Below are 18403 nucleotides of genomic sequence, written 5' to 3' on the forward strand. Positions count from 1 at the left end.
TGGCTTTCTGTGTGGCTCTATGCCCCAAGTGCCGACATGGCAGAAGGCTGGCAAAAGCAAAAAGCGTTCCCGCCTCAGCCCTACAGAGTACACACAGGCATGCCAGGTGGTGGACAGTTTGACCTCAAGAACTGGCAAGACCAACTCTTGACCCGCAGACCCACAGACACCTTGGTTACAGGCAGCTTATTATGAGCTGGGTCACCTCACATTCCTTGTGGCCTGTCACGGCAGAGGGCTAACTGATCGCTTCTGAGTCTCATCTATCTACTGCCCGTCGGACCATGCCCAACCCATCATCTGCTATTCCCAATGGGCACTACAGGTTTACAGTTTCCTTATTGATATCTCCGGGGTACAGCTTTGTTGCAGGTCTGCCTTGCAACCAGCAATTATAAATGGACTTGTTTATGTTTATGTTCTTTCTATAGTGTTACTTGGGGATTGTTTATGCTTGTTCCCGCTCCTTCACACTACATGACCTACTGGTACCTCCTTACAAGCTGAGGTGCTTGGTGTGAGAAAGTGGCTCTATGTATACTGGACCAAGTTAAGGTACAGTGTGTATAGAGTCCACAAACCCCAGAGGTATTACAGAGGTTAAAGTCAGGTCTGACCTTACTCTCTAAAGTGGTAGCTTGGTCGAGCAGTAAGGCAGTACCAGAGGACAGTGTAAAGCATTTGTTGTACACACTCAGTTAGCAAAAGGTTTCACACACTCAAGAACTGAACTCCAGGTCAATTGTTTTTATATCAAAAGATATAATTGTTTTATTTTTAGAACCAACAGGTATCAAAATATACTTTTCTCGATATGAGTACTCTCATGTAATTACTTTGCAAAGAGGCAATAAACTTTGTAAACACAATAGGTGCAATGGTTGCAGTAGGCAACACAATTCTAAACACAATTTAACATTGAGCTCAATGGGATTTTCTACATAAAGCAGCTGATTACTTTCTAGATTACTTTTGTAACTTCAGGACTGGATCCTAGATTCAGTCCTGGGGTCTAAGCTGAAAGCAGTTTAGTAAAAACGTTTTAGTTATTGCAATGATTTTTAAAGAATATAAAGGTATTTTAAAAGTTGAAACTTGGAAACTTTTCAGTGAAAAACTAGCAATTTTATCCAATGGAAGGAAATTCAAAGCACAGGTAAACTAGGTTCTTGTCACTTTTGTAATCCAGTACTGGACTCCTAGGTTCAGCACTAGGGTCTCTACCTAAGACAGGTAAGTAATCACGTTTTATTAGTTGGTATGATTTTTAAGGAATATTTGTAATTTTCAAAAGTAGACACTTAGAAGAAATTTCAGAGAAAAACAGTCAATGGTTTCCTACGGAAGAAATTTAGATTACTAGCAAACACGTTTGGGATTACTTTTGAGATTCAGTACTGGGCTACAAGGTACAGTACTGGCTTCTCTCCTGATCCCAGGTGAGTAATTCAAAATTCGTTATTCGTTATTCGTCTGATTTTAGATAAATATTTTAAAGTTTCAAAACTTCACACTTATAAGATTTTTTGAGTCAAACCAGTCAATGTTATCCTATTTATTTTTATTTTGACAGTTTTGTATAGCACGAACAAAAACCTTGCGGGTATCAGAGTGCTTTACAAGGCACATAAAGGTGATTTGACAAATACGTAGGTATACGATGACTTAAGCAAATAAATTCCTGGTAAAAGTTATCGACTAGCACTTATCAGTCGGTAACTATAACAAAGATCAGGTGACTCTAGCTAAGAGGACTCCTTTCACTTCTTTTTTGAAGAAAGCAGCGGATGGACTCAGTCTTGTTTCTGTGGGTAAGGTGTTCCAAATCCTTGGGGCCATTCCTGAGAAGGTACAGTTGTACGTTTTTTTCTTGCAGAATAGTTGTGGTTTAAGTAGAAGATTATCAGAACTCCAAGTTGTTCTGCTACCGCCCGATAGTACTAGCTTCTCTGCAAGGTATCTTGTTTTTTTCTGGTGCAGTGCCTTGTGAGTCATACAGGCGATTTTCAAATGTATTCTGGCCTCAAAAGGTAACCAGTTGAGGGCACGAAGGTCAGTGGAAATGTGGCAGTTCCTTCTAGAGCCAGTGATGAGTCTGGCAGCAGTATTGGTTGAGGCTCTTAGTGGAGCGGTTGTTGATCTGGGCAGGCCGCAGAGAGCGACACTCCCATATCCACTCTGGGGACTACTAGAGCTTGGACTGCCTGTTTAAAGTCATTCGCGGGTATGAATGGCTTTAGTCTTCTCAGGGTGTTCATCTGGAAATGGGCTCCTTTAGTTGCAGCGCTCATGTTTAGATTATTGTCCAGAGTTATTCCTAGGGACTTCGCAGAGTCAATAATGCGTGGTTGGCCATCAAGTGCAGTTAGGTGCTGCATCCATTCTCGGATCGTGTCTGTTTGTTTGGGGGGAGCAATGAGGAGGAATTCTGTTTTTTGTGTGTTAAGTTTTAGATGGTTATTTGCCAGCCAGATCTGTGTTTTATGGAGCATTGAGTTAAGGGACTTGATGTCTTCAAGAGAGTTGACCTAAATGTAGAGCTGAGTGTCGTCAGCCTACATGTGGTATTGGATGTTTGAGGAGATGAGAAGCTCAGTGAGTTGTTCCATAAACTGATTGAAGAGTGTAGGGGAGAGGGAAGATCCCTGTGGTTCTCCAAAGGTGACTGGAATGGGGTTAGATAAAGATTAGTTGATCTTGAATCTTCGCATTCTGTCTTGGAGGAAGAAAGTGAAGCAGTTTAACACTGTTCCAGATAAACCCATTCTATGTTTTAAGAGATCTAGCAGGTTGCTGTGATTGACTGTATCGAAGGCTGAGGATAAATCAAGTAGGATTAGCAAACAGGCTCCACTTTGATCCAGTATTTGGAGAGCATCCTCCATAACGTGGGTCATGGCTGATTTGGTACTATGCCCAGATCGAAAGCCTGATTGGAATTGATCTAGCAGATTGAAGTGGTTGATATGGTTGCTAAGCTGTATGGGGACACATTTTTCGAGCAGTTTTGCCAGGGTCGAAATGTTGCATATGGGGCGATAGTTGTTCAAGTCTGATGGGTCAGTCGAAATTTTCTTTACGATGGGGGTTACCTGACCTGCTTTGAGGATGTTGGGTATAGTTCCCTGCACAAGAGAGGTGTTTATAATCCTGGTCCATAAGGTCACTAGCTGTGGCATGAAGGTCTTTAAGTGGGTAGCAGGAAGAGGGTCTGTGAAAGAGCCATGAGCGTATTCAAGATAGCTTCTTCGCTGTAGAGGTTGAAGGTGGTCCAGGATGCGTTGTTCTTGAGTTCGAGCTTTGAAGAACAGATCGGCGGGATCACTGGTGTAGTCGGTGTGGTAATAGTGTGGGTGTGGGTATGAGATATTTGGTCTTTCCACAGGTCTTTCTTTAAATTCTCAGTCTTAGTAGTGAAAAAAGTGGCCAGCTCCTCACAGTTGGGGAGTGTTTCTGGACTAACTTGGGGGGAGTGGGAGTCCGCCTTAGATTAAGTTTTGATTATATCAAAAAGTTTTTTGGCGCGATTCTTGGCTTGGTCTAATTGTTTACATATGAAGTTAGCTTTTGAGCGTCTAATCTTTCTGTAATATAAGTTTCTGGTGCTCCTTAGAAGTTTGAGGTGGGCAGCGGATGGAGCGGCTCTCCATTGTCTTTCAATTGCTCTCAGTGATCTTCTGTCTTCATTTAGTGTACCATCCTACCAAGGATTTGAGTCTTTTGTGGTGACACTTTTCAATTGTATGGGAGCTATGTTGTCGAGTACCATGTTCATAAAATTGAATTAGTGATCGGTCAAGTCCTGTACATTATCTAATCCGTCCAGCGGTGTTGAGAAGATGTGGCTGGCGGTTGCGAGTGTGGAAGGATTCAGGTTCTCTAGGTTTCTCCTCTAAATTTTTGTTCTCTTACGTTGGAAAGTGAGTCATCGGTTTTCAGGTGAGTACTCAACTGGTGAAGTTAGGGTTCTGAGCATAGACTCAGGGTTCCCTAGGGTCAGGTAGGTACAGTTGGTACACCCTCAGGGGCACAGGGGCAGCCAGGTGCAGAGTAAGTATGGGCGAATTTTGCGGATCTGCGGTCCGCGGATTCACGCAAAATCGCAAAAAAATCTGCGAATTCCCGCAAAATCGCAGATTTTTTTGCAATTTGCACTATACTCAACTGGAGTACTTTCTACTGGCTAATCAGTAAGTGCTACCTCATTGGGTAAATGTATAGCTAATTTTCGATGGCAGAGATGGGGTTAAAGCACATTTGGCCAGCCTCGACCGTGTACTCACTAATGTTTTGGGCTGATTAAAACGTTACTGAATTTGAGCCTCAACTCGGGCACCTGCTTTATTTGTATCTGTAAGTGTTGTTGAGGTTTAATTTTTGTGACAGGAGCCTCATGCCAGAATGAATCCTGCCCTGCATAGTTATCCACGAAAATGCCACCGTTTTGTGCAATACCTCTACTCAACTGGAGTACTAGCTAATCCAGTAAGTGCTACCTTGTTGGGTAAATGTATAGCGCTTTTCCTACACTGCAGCTGCGTAAAGGGCCAGAAGATTTGCCTCCAGTGACCATGTGTGCCTGTAACTTTGCCACCGCGCCAAAAGGCGCCGAGGTCCCTTGAGTGAGCTGTCCATCATAGTTGGGAAAGGGCGGGAAGACGTTTGATACCGTTAGTGTGTGGTGTGGGGCTTCTTCTATGCTTGTTCACATGCCTCTTGTGTATAAAGGGTCAGAAAGCGAGCAGGGCAGCAGGTGAGGAGAAAGCAGCCTCCTGGCCACAGGAACTACACTGGGATCACGCTCGAGAAACTCATGGATGCAAACACCTCCCTCGAGTATTACAGCTAATTTTCGATGGCAGAGACGGGGTTAAAGCACACTTGGCCAGCCTCGACCGTGGTCACTAATATTTTTGGCAGATTAAAACGTTACTGGGCTCTTGGTCACTTGCTCAGGGCAAATGGAGACGTAGAATAGGGTACAGGTTGCACTGCCAGGGGCACTCGGGCGGCTGGGTGCAGGGTGCTTTTGAGCAGTCGGGCGCTCAATGTTAATCAATGGAGATCTTGAAAAGGGAACAAAGGCTGCAGGCTCGGGGACGGAGGATCTTCTGGAGCGACCAACACTTTGAGGGGTAAGTTGGGATCTTGGAGGATAGGTAGGCACCCAGGAGTTGGGCACAGGGGGCCGTGGGGCGTCGGGTGCAGGGGTGTCTTTTGAGGTCAGGAAATCTTACCCCCTGCTGGTCGTGGTCGGAGGGGTCCTTTGTCCTGAGGCTGCAAGCGTCGTCGGGTCGTCGAGGAGGGTCCTTCGGCACTGGATTCCAAGTCAGAATCGCTGGGGGGACGTCCTCAGGGTCTTTATTCACTCCGGCACAGGCAGGCTTGGCGGGTGCAGAGTGTTCAGGGGTCGCGGTTCCTGGCTGATGCCAGGGCTTGTTACTTGTTTTGAGCAGTACCACTGCTCATGGGAGACCCAGGTAGTCAGAGTCACAAGGCAGTCAGGTCCTCCGGGGTTTTTGAGGTTGCTGACGACTGACGATGCCAGGGTTTAACAGGAGCAGGTTCGAGGGTCGACAGGCCAGTAGACTGGGGCCAAATCAGTGGGTGTCTTCCTCTTTTTAGCAGCTGCACGGCAGGTCTTCGTGTTCCTTGATCTTCTTTCCTGTTTCGTAATCTGGATCCGTGGAAATAGGTTCAGGGTGCCCCTAAATACTAAATTTAGGGGCGTTACAAGTAGGGCAAGGGCAGGGACCAATGGGTCCCTGTCCTAAGGAGGGTATACCCCCTAGCCTTGCCTCTCCTGTGGGAGGGGGGAGGAGCCTATCTGTGATTGGGCAGGCCCGGGATCGTGCTTCACCTCGGCTCTTCAACCTGAGGGGTGGAGTTGGCACAGGCTGGCACACCCCCCTGTCTGACGTAGGGTTTCCCGCCAATCTTCCCGACAGAGTGGGGTCAAACTGGTGGGGGCCAGTTGATGAGTACAGCAAGTGGTCTGGAGAAGCTCACAAAAGCGGAATGCCTTTGAAGCTTCCCCTTCCCATCCTGGGGAGGAGGCTTGGCACCTTCCCCAGAACACAAAACCCATGCCCGCATTGACTATTTACTGGCATCCTCCACAGTACAGGCCCTTGTTAAGGAGGTCATTATTAACCCCCGGCCCTTGTTGGACCATGCATTCCTCTCTGTGGTCTTCCAGGTGGATGTAGGTCGGCAACGGCCCTCTCATTGGAGGCTCAGAGATAGCCTCCTACAATCTCAACGCACTGTAGAGGAGTTAGGGAAGTGATAGCCGACTTCCTCCCACATAATGACACTGTAGAGACACTGCGGGCTCTCTAGGGGAAACTCTAAAGCTGGTGGTCAGGTGGAAACTCAACGCTATCTCAGCGGCTAATAACCAACTCTGCAAAGAGAAAGGTGCGAGTCTGGCACAGAAAGTGCTGGAGTTGCAGGCCATACATAAACAGACTGGGGCCTTGAGAGTGTGGATGAAATTAGAAAAAAATTGCCTGCTCCTCAAACCCTCGGACCTTGATAGGGTGGGACATGCCATGTCATGTCTAAAGCATAAATGTTATCTGGAAAGTAATTGCTGCAGTCGTATGCTTGCACACAGACTCCTTGCCAAGACCCAGAGGGATACTATCAAAACGATACATGGGCTTGGAGGTACACAGCGACACTTCCATTGCGGCCGCATTCCACAACTTTTACGGTACACTATGCATGGCCACTGACACCCCCCTCTACCCTTCCAATGCATTTGGTGGAGAATCTGGTCTCTCTCCTGCTACCCCATGACTTTGAGAATCTGGAGAAATCCATCTGGATCAAAGAGGTGATTTTGGCTATTGCCCATCTGAAGCCGATGAAGTCCTCCAGGCCAGACTGCTTTTGTTTTCAAACCATCTTTAATGCATTATATGGTCCCGATGGCTTTACGTCACAGTTTTACAGTGTCTTTTGCCAAGATCTTGCCCCTTTGCTTACCTGCCTTGTCAACTCTTTCTCCCATACTGGGTCCATTACTGACTCAATGCTAGAAGCCTCCATCACAGTCATTCCAAATCCTGGAAAAGACCCCACCTTGTGTGGGTCCTACAGGCATATCTCCCTCCTCAATATCGACGCCAAACTCTTTACTAGCATTCTCGCCCACCGCCTCAACCCCTTAATGCCAGGTCTGGTCAATCCTGGCCAGGCCAGCTTAATACCCAACCACCAATATGGGATAATTCTAAATATATTCTCCATTTAATGGACATGATGAGCTACTCTTGCAAGGATTCTTTTCTCTTGATGAAGAGTTCATTGGCCCCATCTTTTTGAGACCTTGAAACATTTCAGCAGCGGTGTTAAATTTCAAAGCTGGATCCGCAGTGTCTACAGTGCCCCTAGGGCATCAGTGAGAGTTAAGGGCTTGCTGCCCAAACCCTGTTCTTTCTCCTTTTTGACCTGTATATGGAGCCTTTTGCCCACAGAATTAGAGACAACCCGGCTATCACGCGCATCCCCTTTGGTGGCGACCACCACCTCATTAGCCTATTCGCAAATTATGTGATCTTCGCCCTCACTGCTCTAAAACATTACTGCCGGCACTTGTGACAGCTTTTTTTAGAAAAGTGCGTACAGTAATAGGAGTATTATGAAATAATACTGTAAAAGCATTGATATGGTTTCTGAGCCATATGATACTTAAAAGGTATAAAATATATACAATTACATACAATGATAAAAGTTGACTAAACGTACTCGACTGATGTTTCTAAATATAAATACGCCTACCCCAGTGTACCTAACCTATGCCTAGTACGTGAGAAGGAGTAAAGGAGTTTTTAAGTTAAGTTAGTTTTGCCAAGAATCTGACTCAAGAATTCTCTAGGGATCTAATCAGCTCCGTACCCTGGTTTAAGAATGAAGGAGGTCTTGTATCTCGCTCTCAGGACTCGATCTCCCAGTCACCCGCAAGGGTGACTGGAAACACTGGAGCTGGATTTTCTCGGCAGGAGAAAAAGACAGCGTCTCTTTCAGTGCGGCAAAATGGAAGGGATGGCTTCCTTCTGCACTCGCATCAGCTGAGCTTCGGATAAGTAGATAGCCGCTCTGCTCCAAACCACCGTGTGTTGCTTAAGGCAAACGTTGGTATATTTATACCTGGAACGTGCCGAGTTTGACGTAAGGTTGGACATAAGACGTCAATAAAAGATGTCACTAAGAACTGGGCGTTCTTTCGGACTCGCAGGAGTTCTAGGACAAATTTTTTAAAAAGCATGGGGAATTCCCAGTTTGCTGGAGGTTTGGTTTGTTGAAAGAACTCATTGTACTTTCTAGGAGTCTAAGGAAGTAGCCTTGCCGTATTTGGATTGCATTGGCTATTACTAAATATGGATATGATTCTTATGCCTTTTTTAAGGGTATGATTTGTTATAACCACATAAGGGCATAAATCGGGAATATTTAATTAGGGTCCTAGATACGATCACAACACCCACTCCACGTATAATGTCCATCAATACTAAATACTAAGCAATATATAAACATATAGGTATGCATGTGTTTTCCTGCCCACCCCAAAATACATTGAATGCATTTGAAATGGTATAGATACACGAAAATTAGTATTATACTGTACTCTTTCAAGCAGTGGTATCATTCAGGTAATGCAAATATAAATATCAGCTGAATGAATTGCGAAAATTACATTTATGAAATGGCTCTTAATACAGAAAAAAAAATCGAGAACATTTCATCACATATTTATACAAGATTGTACATGTGCTAGAGGCTGATACAAAATATTGTCTCTAGAGTCTCTAGGAATAGAAGCTCTGTTCTCTAAGAATAGTTCTACTTTAAGCAGAGTACCTTGTGCCAAAAACAAAAATGTAAATATTTTGGAAGTTGGGAAAAATAATTTTGCTTTCAAGGGAAAAGAAAATTCTAAATGTTTTAAGCAGGGCTGTTTATAAAAACTGAAGGCCGAATTCAGAGTTCAGGGAAGGCTGTCTGCTCGCTATTTCAATTGTTATTCTCGTTGTTAGGAGAGAACATTACCTCACCTAGACCGGCAAAAAATTTGTCCACAACAGTAGGTGAAAGTTGGGCCAACGCTGAAAAATCAGAAATAGTGCATACATGCGATACATTGCCATCATCGGTGTTCAGATCAGCAATGTTCACAGAAGGTTGTACCTGTGTGCTGCCGCTTTCATCTCGTACTTCACCGCCACCTAATCGTAATGGTGAAGTCTCAACGAATGCCGTCATCAGAATCGGTAGCCGCTGGGGATAACACGTTGCATGAGTCGTTACCGGACAAAGCAAAGCATCGACATCCATTGGTACTATTGATGGTAGTGTAAGACAGACGTCCAACACGCATTCTTCTCCGCATAGCAGATATCGAAGCACAGGTAAGATGCAATTTTGCCGGATCGGTCTGAATGAAAGAAACCAGGTAGTATTCAGATCTCTTAGCCGGGCCAATCCGAGGACCTCAGTGATACGGTCTCGGTATCGTATTGCTAGGATCGTTTCTTCCATCGTAGCCTGAGTTTTGTCTGTGATTTGGCTTGCCATATCGGAGCAGAAGGAACAAAAATAAAATTCCTGCTACGAGTCCCAAAATAAGAGGCCGGCCACCGAAAAGAGAATGCACAAAATTCGTGAAGATGCCCAGAACTGTTTCAAAAGGTGCTAACAGTCCAGAAAAAATTGTCTTAGATATATGTGCGATGCCACTGGCATCTGACATGTTTAAAATTTGGCTTAACGTTTCTACAAAATGCACGGGCAATTTGTCGATAATAGGGTATGTATCTCTGCCGCTGTCCTTGCAGCTTGCAGGTCATATGTCTCTTTGGACGAGGTTAAAGACACAGTTGTCTGTAAAAGAATAGACTTCATTCTGCTTAAAGTATCAATTCGAATAGAAGATATATTCACAGAAGGCCAAAATGCCGCCTCCATGTCTGGATTGTTGTTTGGATACAATACTTGCATACAACAAATGACCCTGGAAGTAACGCTCACGAGATAGGGTTTTCATGGCATCATGCCACAACAGCTGTGGTCACTTAATATAACGTAGCTATCGTTAGAAAGTTTTTTTTTTTTAAACCTTTATTAGATGCATACAACACAAAGGCATGACAGGTACAGCATTTACAGTTTCGTATGGCAGTATGGTACCAGCATTTGAGAGAAAGACGAGCACGTGTATAAGGTCCATCTTAACATTGCAGCCAGCACTTTACATATACAGTTCCCAATATGTCACAGTAGGCAGCTAGTCGAGTATGGGCATCGCGTCTTATTCATCCGGGGTGCGGGGGGGGGGAGAAAACGGGGACGGAACAAGGAGTAATTCAGGCCGGGAGACCACATCCCTTTGCGCTATTATGGGGCATGAGCATCACAAGTATAGTGGCACTGTCCATCCCAGCCCTGCATCATCTCTGTCTATGTCTGACAGCTAGCTACGTGAATCCACTCAGTGTCGTTATCTTTGCGTACCTAGCGTGCGCAGCTCAGCACTGCATCTCAGCGTGTGACGTGTTTGTGTCTGGACCCCATGATTGTCGACTAAGGGTGGCATGCCATGCCTTTCCACCAACTTGTCATCAGCCGTCCCTTGCCGCTTCATTAAATAATGTGTGTACACCCCCTCCGCCCCACAGCGTCACTTCCAAGAGGGAGGTGGTGGACAATTGACTCAGGCGTTGTGTCTCATGACCTATTCTGAACAAGATCCCCTCCACCGCTCTTCATCCCCGGGTCTATCGACGTTTCTCAATGTAGGTGTCCCCATATGTAGCATGTAGTGCGGATGTAGTGAGGCGAATGAAATGTACAGTGTCAATGCGCTCATGGACCAGGGTCCAGGTCATCATCCCCGGAGGAGTCGTTTTGCGTCTCCTGAGCCAGCCAGTATACCCGTAAAGGGGACCAGATGTCACTGGGAGCACATCGGGCTGGCATCAGTTCCGTATAGACGCCATACTGTTCCTGACAGTGTTGGAGGTCATCCAGCCATTCCTTGAACTTCGGCGCTCTTCCCCTCCCCCATCTGCAAGCAACCCTCCGTTTAGCGAGTAGTAGCGCGATGTCAACAAACTTGCGATCCGCTTTGGGCACATCTCTGGTATAACCTAATATCATCACTATCGGGTCTAACGGGAGAGGGCCGGCTATCATTACCTGAAGGGCGGCATGCACCCGGCCCCAGTAGGTCTGTATTGCTCCACAATCCCAAGCCAGATGCAGGAACCCCGCGCCTTCCATGCGACATCTAGCACATCTATCATCCGTTGAGAGGCCAAATCTCAATTTTCTGACCGGTGTGTAATAGCACCTTTGCACAAACTTATAATGAATAATTTTCATTCGTGAACTGGGGGATATTCTAGCCGTGATCGAGCAGCAGTATTTCCACTGATCATCCGTGAGAGCGGCTGGCAGTTCCGACTCCCAGTCGGTCCGAGCCTTAGCCAGGGTGATCGGTCGTTGTTCTCGAACGGCAGCATAGAGTTTAGACACCAAGTGTCTCCCATCCGATACGAGCATAACATGCAACGGCAGTACCGTCCCTGGTTCCTCCGGGAAGTTAGGGAGAATATCTCGCATACCCTGACGTAGCCGGATGTAATAGAACACCTCCATAGGCGTCGGAGGGGTATTCTGGAACAGCTGGTCCTTGGTGCGGAACAGGCCATCCTGAAAGAGGTCGCCCCACGTGCTAAGATTTATGCGGCGGCACGTCGAATGGAAACCTCCCTCCAGTAGGAGTGATAGTCTCGGATGATACGCCAGAGGCAACGCCGGCGAATACAGTAGGGGGGCGTCCAGCATTTTGGCCACTCTCCGCCAGGCATCGATCGTGCAAGTCACAGTAGTGGCGGGCGTCTCAACATCTCCAATCTCTGCCATTAGCATGCCCTCAAGAGGCAGTGGGTGCACTATCCAGTCCTCCGCAGCGACCTGTGGCATAAAAGGAACGGGCCTTATCCAGTAATAAGCATGTTGCGCCTGTGCGCTCAGGTAGTAAATTTCCAGGTCGGGCACATCAAAGCCGCCTCTGTCATACGGCTGCGTTAAGACCGACCACCTAATGCGCGGTTGTTTACCACCCCAAAACAGGCGAAGCAGTTCAGAGCGAATTCTTTTGAAAAAATAGGCGCCTGGGTAATACGGTATATTTTGGAATAAATATAAGAATCGTGGGAGGACGACCATCTTGATCAGGGAGGCCCTACCTGCCATCGAAAGGGGAAGTGCCAACCAACGCGTGATATTTTCAGCCAGTCGTGTAATGTCTACGCCATAGTTTAATCGGATGGTGTCAGCCTTATCCAGCGATATCGTAATCCCCAGATACTTCAAGTCAGAGCTGCACCATTCCAAGGGGTAGTCCAGCGGAAATTGGGTGACCGATGCCGTGAGGGGGAAGAGTTGTGACTTTTGCCAATTAATATGTACACCAGATATGCCTCCAAACGCTACAAATTCTCTCAAAAGTGGATTGAGGTTATCTTGTGGGTGGCGCACATACAGTGTGACATCATCTGCATAGAGGGAGATGCCTATCTGCCGCTGGTTGCAGTAAAAGGCCCTGTCTTTGTGCAGTTGTCGTATCCTGCAGGCCAGCGGTTCTATCGCCAGGGCGAATAGTAAGGGCGATAAAGGGCATCCCTGCCTAGTGCCTCTCGTGATCGGCATCTGTTTCGACAGCGCCCCGTTGATGACGATTCTAGCGACTGGGGAAGTGTATAGCAATGTCACCCAAGCGATGAATATCCGGGGGAACCCCATCCTGCCCAGGATGGCCAGCAGGTATCCCCATTCCACCGAGTCGAACGCCTTGGTGGCGTCCAGAAACACAGCAGCAACCGGCAATTCGGGTGCGATGGAGGGGATTAACGAGAACAACGTGCGCAGATTGTGGGACGTGGCCCTCCCTGGGACAAATCCAGATTGGTCCGGAAGTACAAGTTTAGTCATCAGCAGGGATAACCTAGTCGCCAATATTTTCGCAAGTATCTTCGCGTCGCAGTTCAGTAAAGACAGGGGTCTATAGGCATCAGTGTCCTTCGGATCCTTACCCGGCTTCAACAGCGAGGTGATCGCCACCTCCCTCATGGACCCCGGTAACATCCCCACCTCTAGCGATTCCTCGAAGACCTCTTTCAATACCGGCGCCATTATGTCGATATAACATTTATAGAATTCGGCCGGTAGGCCGTCCAACCCAGCCGCTTTGCCATTACTGAGGGACATGATCGCTTCCCTGACCTCGTCCAGTTCGAAAGGGCACCCTAAGAACCCCCTGTCCCCATCACTCAACCAGCAGAGCGCTGTCGTCCAGGTAATTACCGAACTCTACCTCTCCCTCCTGTTGTGTGGAGTATAGGCGTCTGTAGTGTTGCAGGAAGGTGTCCCGAATCCCCTCAGAATCCTGATGGATCTTCCCCTCCTTATCAGAGATCTCTAGGATATGAGAGGCAAAACGTTGGTGCCTCGTGAGCGCCGCCAATACCTTCCCCGGTCGGTCCCCCTCGCAGTACCGTCTAGCTGTCCAATATTTGCCTCGGAATTTTACCTCTCTGGCCGCCTCCTCCTCATAAGTCGACAGTTTAGCTCTGAATCGTGCTGCCAACTCAGGACTGGTATTTCCCGCCATTTCCACCTCTAGCGCCCTAAGCTCCCCTTCGAGTGTGTGTAGAGTGCGCACTATGCTCCGCAATATCCCGCAGCTTTTAGAGATTGTGACGCCCCTGACGGTAACTTTAAAAGCCTCCCAGATGGTTTCGACTTTCTCCACAGAGCCCTTGTTTCTAGGGAAAAAGGCTTCGATCTCTTCTCCAAGTTTGTGCTTAAAGACAGGATCTAGCAAGGCCGAGGGGAAGAGGCGGTCTCACCCTAGTGTGCCCGGGTACTTCAAGGACGGTCAATACTGGACAGTGGTCCGAATAAGTGCGAGGCAAATGCTTCGCTTGCACTATTCCCCCAGCAAGCCCCCGTGAGATGAAGCAATAATCAATCCTTGCCCATGATCGCGCATGTGCTGTGAAGTGGGTGCCTTCTCTGAGTGCCGGATGCGTGTGCCTCCAACTGTCTACCAGTACCGCCTCCGTGAGTATCCCCTGAAGCGTGTTTGTGGCGTTCATGTTGTAATGTCCACTACCGTCGGATCTATCCATCGTGTTATGTAATGATAAGTTAAAGTCCCCCCCCCCAGATAATGTGCGCGGCCTCAATCTCCAACATGTGGCCCCACAATGACAAGAAAAATCCAGGAGTGTCGACATTTGGTGCATAGCAGTTCACAAGCATTATTACATCAGATCCTAGTCTCCCCCAAAGGATGACATATCTCCCCTCCCTATCCACTCGCACACCCAGCTTTTGAAATGGAAGTTTCTTATTGACCAGTATTACCGTCCCCCTAGAATATGTGGAATAAGAGGAAAACTCTCTCTCACACGCCCACCGACTCGCAAACTTGGGAGTACCACCCGGCCTAAGGTGGGTTTCCTGGAGCATCGCTATTTGCACCTGGTGCCGATCTAGATATGCAAGTACATTTCTGCATTTACGGGGATCATTGAGTCCGCGGACATTCCAGGACAATATGACAACTTTATCCAACACATTATCGCCTATAAATGTCTTTCAATCCCAGTATGAAGCCGGTAGCCAATGCCCCAGCTCCGAATCGACTAGTACCATTCGTCGACAACTCCGCTGTCAAGTGCAATCTCCCCCCCCGATCAACCATACTCCCATACATGTCATCCATACTACCTGCATTCTCGCCACAAGTGTCACACGCATCAAACTCGCCACTTCGAACAGCTAGCAGCTTAACAAAAAAACTATACTCCCCATCACGTGCACAGCCACCCAACCCTGGCTGTCCGTTCCCTCCCCCCTCCCACTGAAGCAACTCAAACTTGCCAGTACCTTGTCCCTTCCCCCCGCCCCAACCCATGTGTCCCAGAACATTAGAAAAACCATATGGGGAATTCCCTCTCGGGAGCAAAAGAGGTACACACTGAAACACCCCAACTCTCCCCTCCCCATCCGCATGCAGCATACGGGAAAGACAGAGAAGGTGGGGTGGTGCCTGGTTTGTATCGTCCCTGCAGGCCAAAGCCCCCCCGTCACCTCAATGCAACTCAAATGTGCTCCTCCATCCGGAGGCTGGGCAAATGTGCTTGGGCAACGTCCAGCAGCGTATCGGTGGCAAAGTAACTCATCTCTCGTGCGAGTTTCCTTCTCCCGGCCACCGTCAGGGCCAGCAGTGTACTCTTCCAAAAAAAAAAAAAGAAGAAGCCCTCGTCATTCGTAAATCTTTCCACAATCCATATGTCCTCCCATCATGACATGCCTCTGCACGATTTCGGCAAAATGATAACAGCAAAATACGATGATCAGCTGTCAGTCGCCTGGCAGCAGTTCCCTTATGAGGCCAGATAGTTCTCAGTGGCACCACCATATGTAGTGCAGGCCAGTTTCATCCTCTAGGACCCACAATTTCCGAAAGCTGTATCCATAGTGCATTGAGTAGTTATCGAGCAGTCGAGCATAAGTCTCCCACTACTAGTCTTCTTGTTCGGCTTGATGTTCTGCGGCCTCCTCCTCCTCATCATTGCGCCTTTCCCTCCTGGCCGCACGGAGTCTTTTTACGTAGTCTTTGGCCTGTTGCGGGTTCGAAAAAAAATGCTGTTTGCCCTGATGGGTCACCCTGAGGCGTGCCGGGTATAGGAGGGCGTAGTCAATCTGCATATCCCTAAGTTTCTTTTTTACATCCAGGAATTTTCTACGCTGGTCCTGCACCATGGGCGTGAAGTCTGGGTATAATGAGAACTGTACCCCATCACAGGTCAGGTTCCGAGTAGTCTGGGCCGCCCTCAGCGCCGCGTCCCTGTCGCGGTAATTGAGTAAGCGGGCTATAATAGGTCGAGGCTGTGCCCCTGGCTTAGGGACTGGACCCAGAGAGCGGTGCGCCCGCTCCACAATGAACTGACTGGACAAGGCCTCTTTACCTATGGCGGTGGTCAGGATACGCTCCACGTAATCTTCCATCCGACCTGTGTTGGTGGATTCTGGAACTCCCGTGACGCGGATGTTATTGCGTCTACTCCTGGCTTCCAATTCCTCATTCTTAGCTGCGATTACCCTTAGGATATTATTCATTCGGGTTAGCCGCGTGTCATGAGCGTTGGATACGTCCTCCGCAGTTGAGATGCGCCGCTCCGCCTCCGTGAGCCGCTCCTCATGGACTTCCATCTTTTGTGCAACTCTGTCCATCCTGGAAGATAAGAGGTCTACCTTATCTACGATCGTTGCGAAGCCCTGACGCATCTCGTCAAAAAGCAGACGCAGCTCTGGAGCGGCCGATGTAGGAGATGTATCAGCATTCGATGGTCCTGGGGCCCCATTAGAGGTCGTAGCGCCTCGCAGTGGTTTCTTGGTGGGTGCGGCCTCAAAGGACAGTTTCGCCTGTTTGGCGTCGTTTTTGCCCATGGTGTTCAGTCCGTTGACGCCGTTCGGGGCCGGACACTGATGAGTGGCTAGTAGACGTCTCCCCACCAGTGCAGGGCCCTCCAGCCAGCCACCCTCGCTGCGCCGAGTTCTATCAGGGTAGGGTCAATCAAGAAGTGGGGTAGTGATTCCCCGTCCCAGATACAGTGACCAGGGCGCCCTGGGGAGTCTGCACGCTGGTAGTAAGCGCTCAGCCCGTTTCAGCAGCGACGTGCAGGATTGAGCGATGCAGGCCCACCGGCAGTGGAGGGTAGCGCAATGTCGCCAGTACAGCTCCGATCCTGCGCTCGATCGCCAGCTCGGTCTGTCAAGTGATCCTCCGGGCCTCTAGCCTCCGTGCCTGACGCCAGTAGTGTCCAGCAGGCAAGTCAAGGATGCAATCGGAGGGGCAGGTAAAATGGCCGGGTGCGTCTCTCTTCCCTCCGGCAGAGCCAGGCGCTGCGCGCCGAGGTGAACGGGTTTGCCACCCGGTGTCAAGAAAAGGGGGTCCCGTATCCCCCGCCCCGGTGCTCACTGGGGGCGGCAAGACTCACCTCCGCCAGCCTCCGCCAGACCTTCTTTCGGCCGCCCTCCCCGCAGGCCGCAGTCAGGGATTTCGAGGCCCACCTGCCTCGTGGGACGCCGCGGCCTCGCGTAGGTCAGCTCCCGGTGCGCCTCTGCTGCTCTCCGCGTCGCCTTTATCCGGTGGTTGCTCACCTCGCCATATCTCGGGCTCAGCGCCTCCAATTTTCTCCAAAGTCGGACAGGACCGGCAAGACTTCCAGCCTCGCACTCGGTGCGGGTTGTAGGCTTCAGCTCGCAGGGGAAGCGGATAATTTCAGGATATTACTGGCCAGGCAGCCAGAGCCTCACGGAAGTGCGGCCATTAGCGTGTGCGCCCTCTAGCGCCCCAGCTATCGTTAGAAAGTTGTCTGAAAAAGGGGCTCTATCTGTGTTGCTGGGGTGCCGTACAGATGACATGAAAGGTTGTTTGATGAACCTTCGCAGGCTCCATGCAAATTTATACTTTGACATAGAAGTGTACCACTCAGTGATGCTTTACAATTATTACCACTAAGAAATACCTCTTTCTTGCCCCCACTCTAACATCAATGTGTATAAGGTAAATTCCAGGTTGATTCGATGTATCCTTTATCCAACCTTTCATACAGGCCTGCTGGTATATACTTTTGGCAGTATTGAAACTGAAAAGTTGTTATCGGGATTGTAATGGTGCCATGTATTATCCATTCAATGACAGGTCTTCCTGACATTGTCAATGGCAATCTCTCAAGTTTTTCAATGCTCAGCACCGTATAGTCTGCTCCTTTTTGTGCCAACGAGATTTGTCTATCAGTAAGGTTAAAGATAGAAAATAATGAGGTTATGTTGATTAGACGCCATGGCACGTGACCTGAACGGAGGTTTTGTAACTTCCAGCCTAGCTGTACAATAGAACGCAATTGGGACTGACCATGTTGTAACATTATCATATCCTGTTCTATTATATCAATAGCAGATGATACAATGCTGTCCAGTAAATAGATTCTGGAGGACAGAGTCGTTAGCCCATTGTCCACTACAGAAAGTGTTTTTTCCAAATGAATATGAACAATTTCTCATATTTTTTCTGCAGTTTCAATTTGATTTGAGGCTCTCTAGCGCTGTTTGGGGGTCGTTGCTGCCCCTACCTGCTTTGGCTTGTCCACTGGGACCGACCTGCTTCCCCTCCCGCTGCCGCCACACCACCAGAATGGCCGCCGAGCGGAGGGGACGAACCACACTCCCCAGACTCCTCAGTGGCTTCACCAGCTGACGCTAATTTTGCGCCAGGAGGCGAGATGAGAACACTGCAGAGCCCCGCTGGAGCGGAGGC

The sequence above is a fragment of the Lissotriton vulgaris genome, chromosome 7 (assembly GCF_964263255.1).
Source record: "Lissotriton vulgaris chromosome 7, aLisVul1.2, whole genome shotgun sequence".
Classification (NCBI taxonomy): Eukaryota; Metazoa; Chordata; class Amphibia; order Caudata; family Salamandridae; genus Lissotriton; species Lissotriton vulgaris.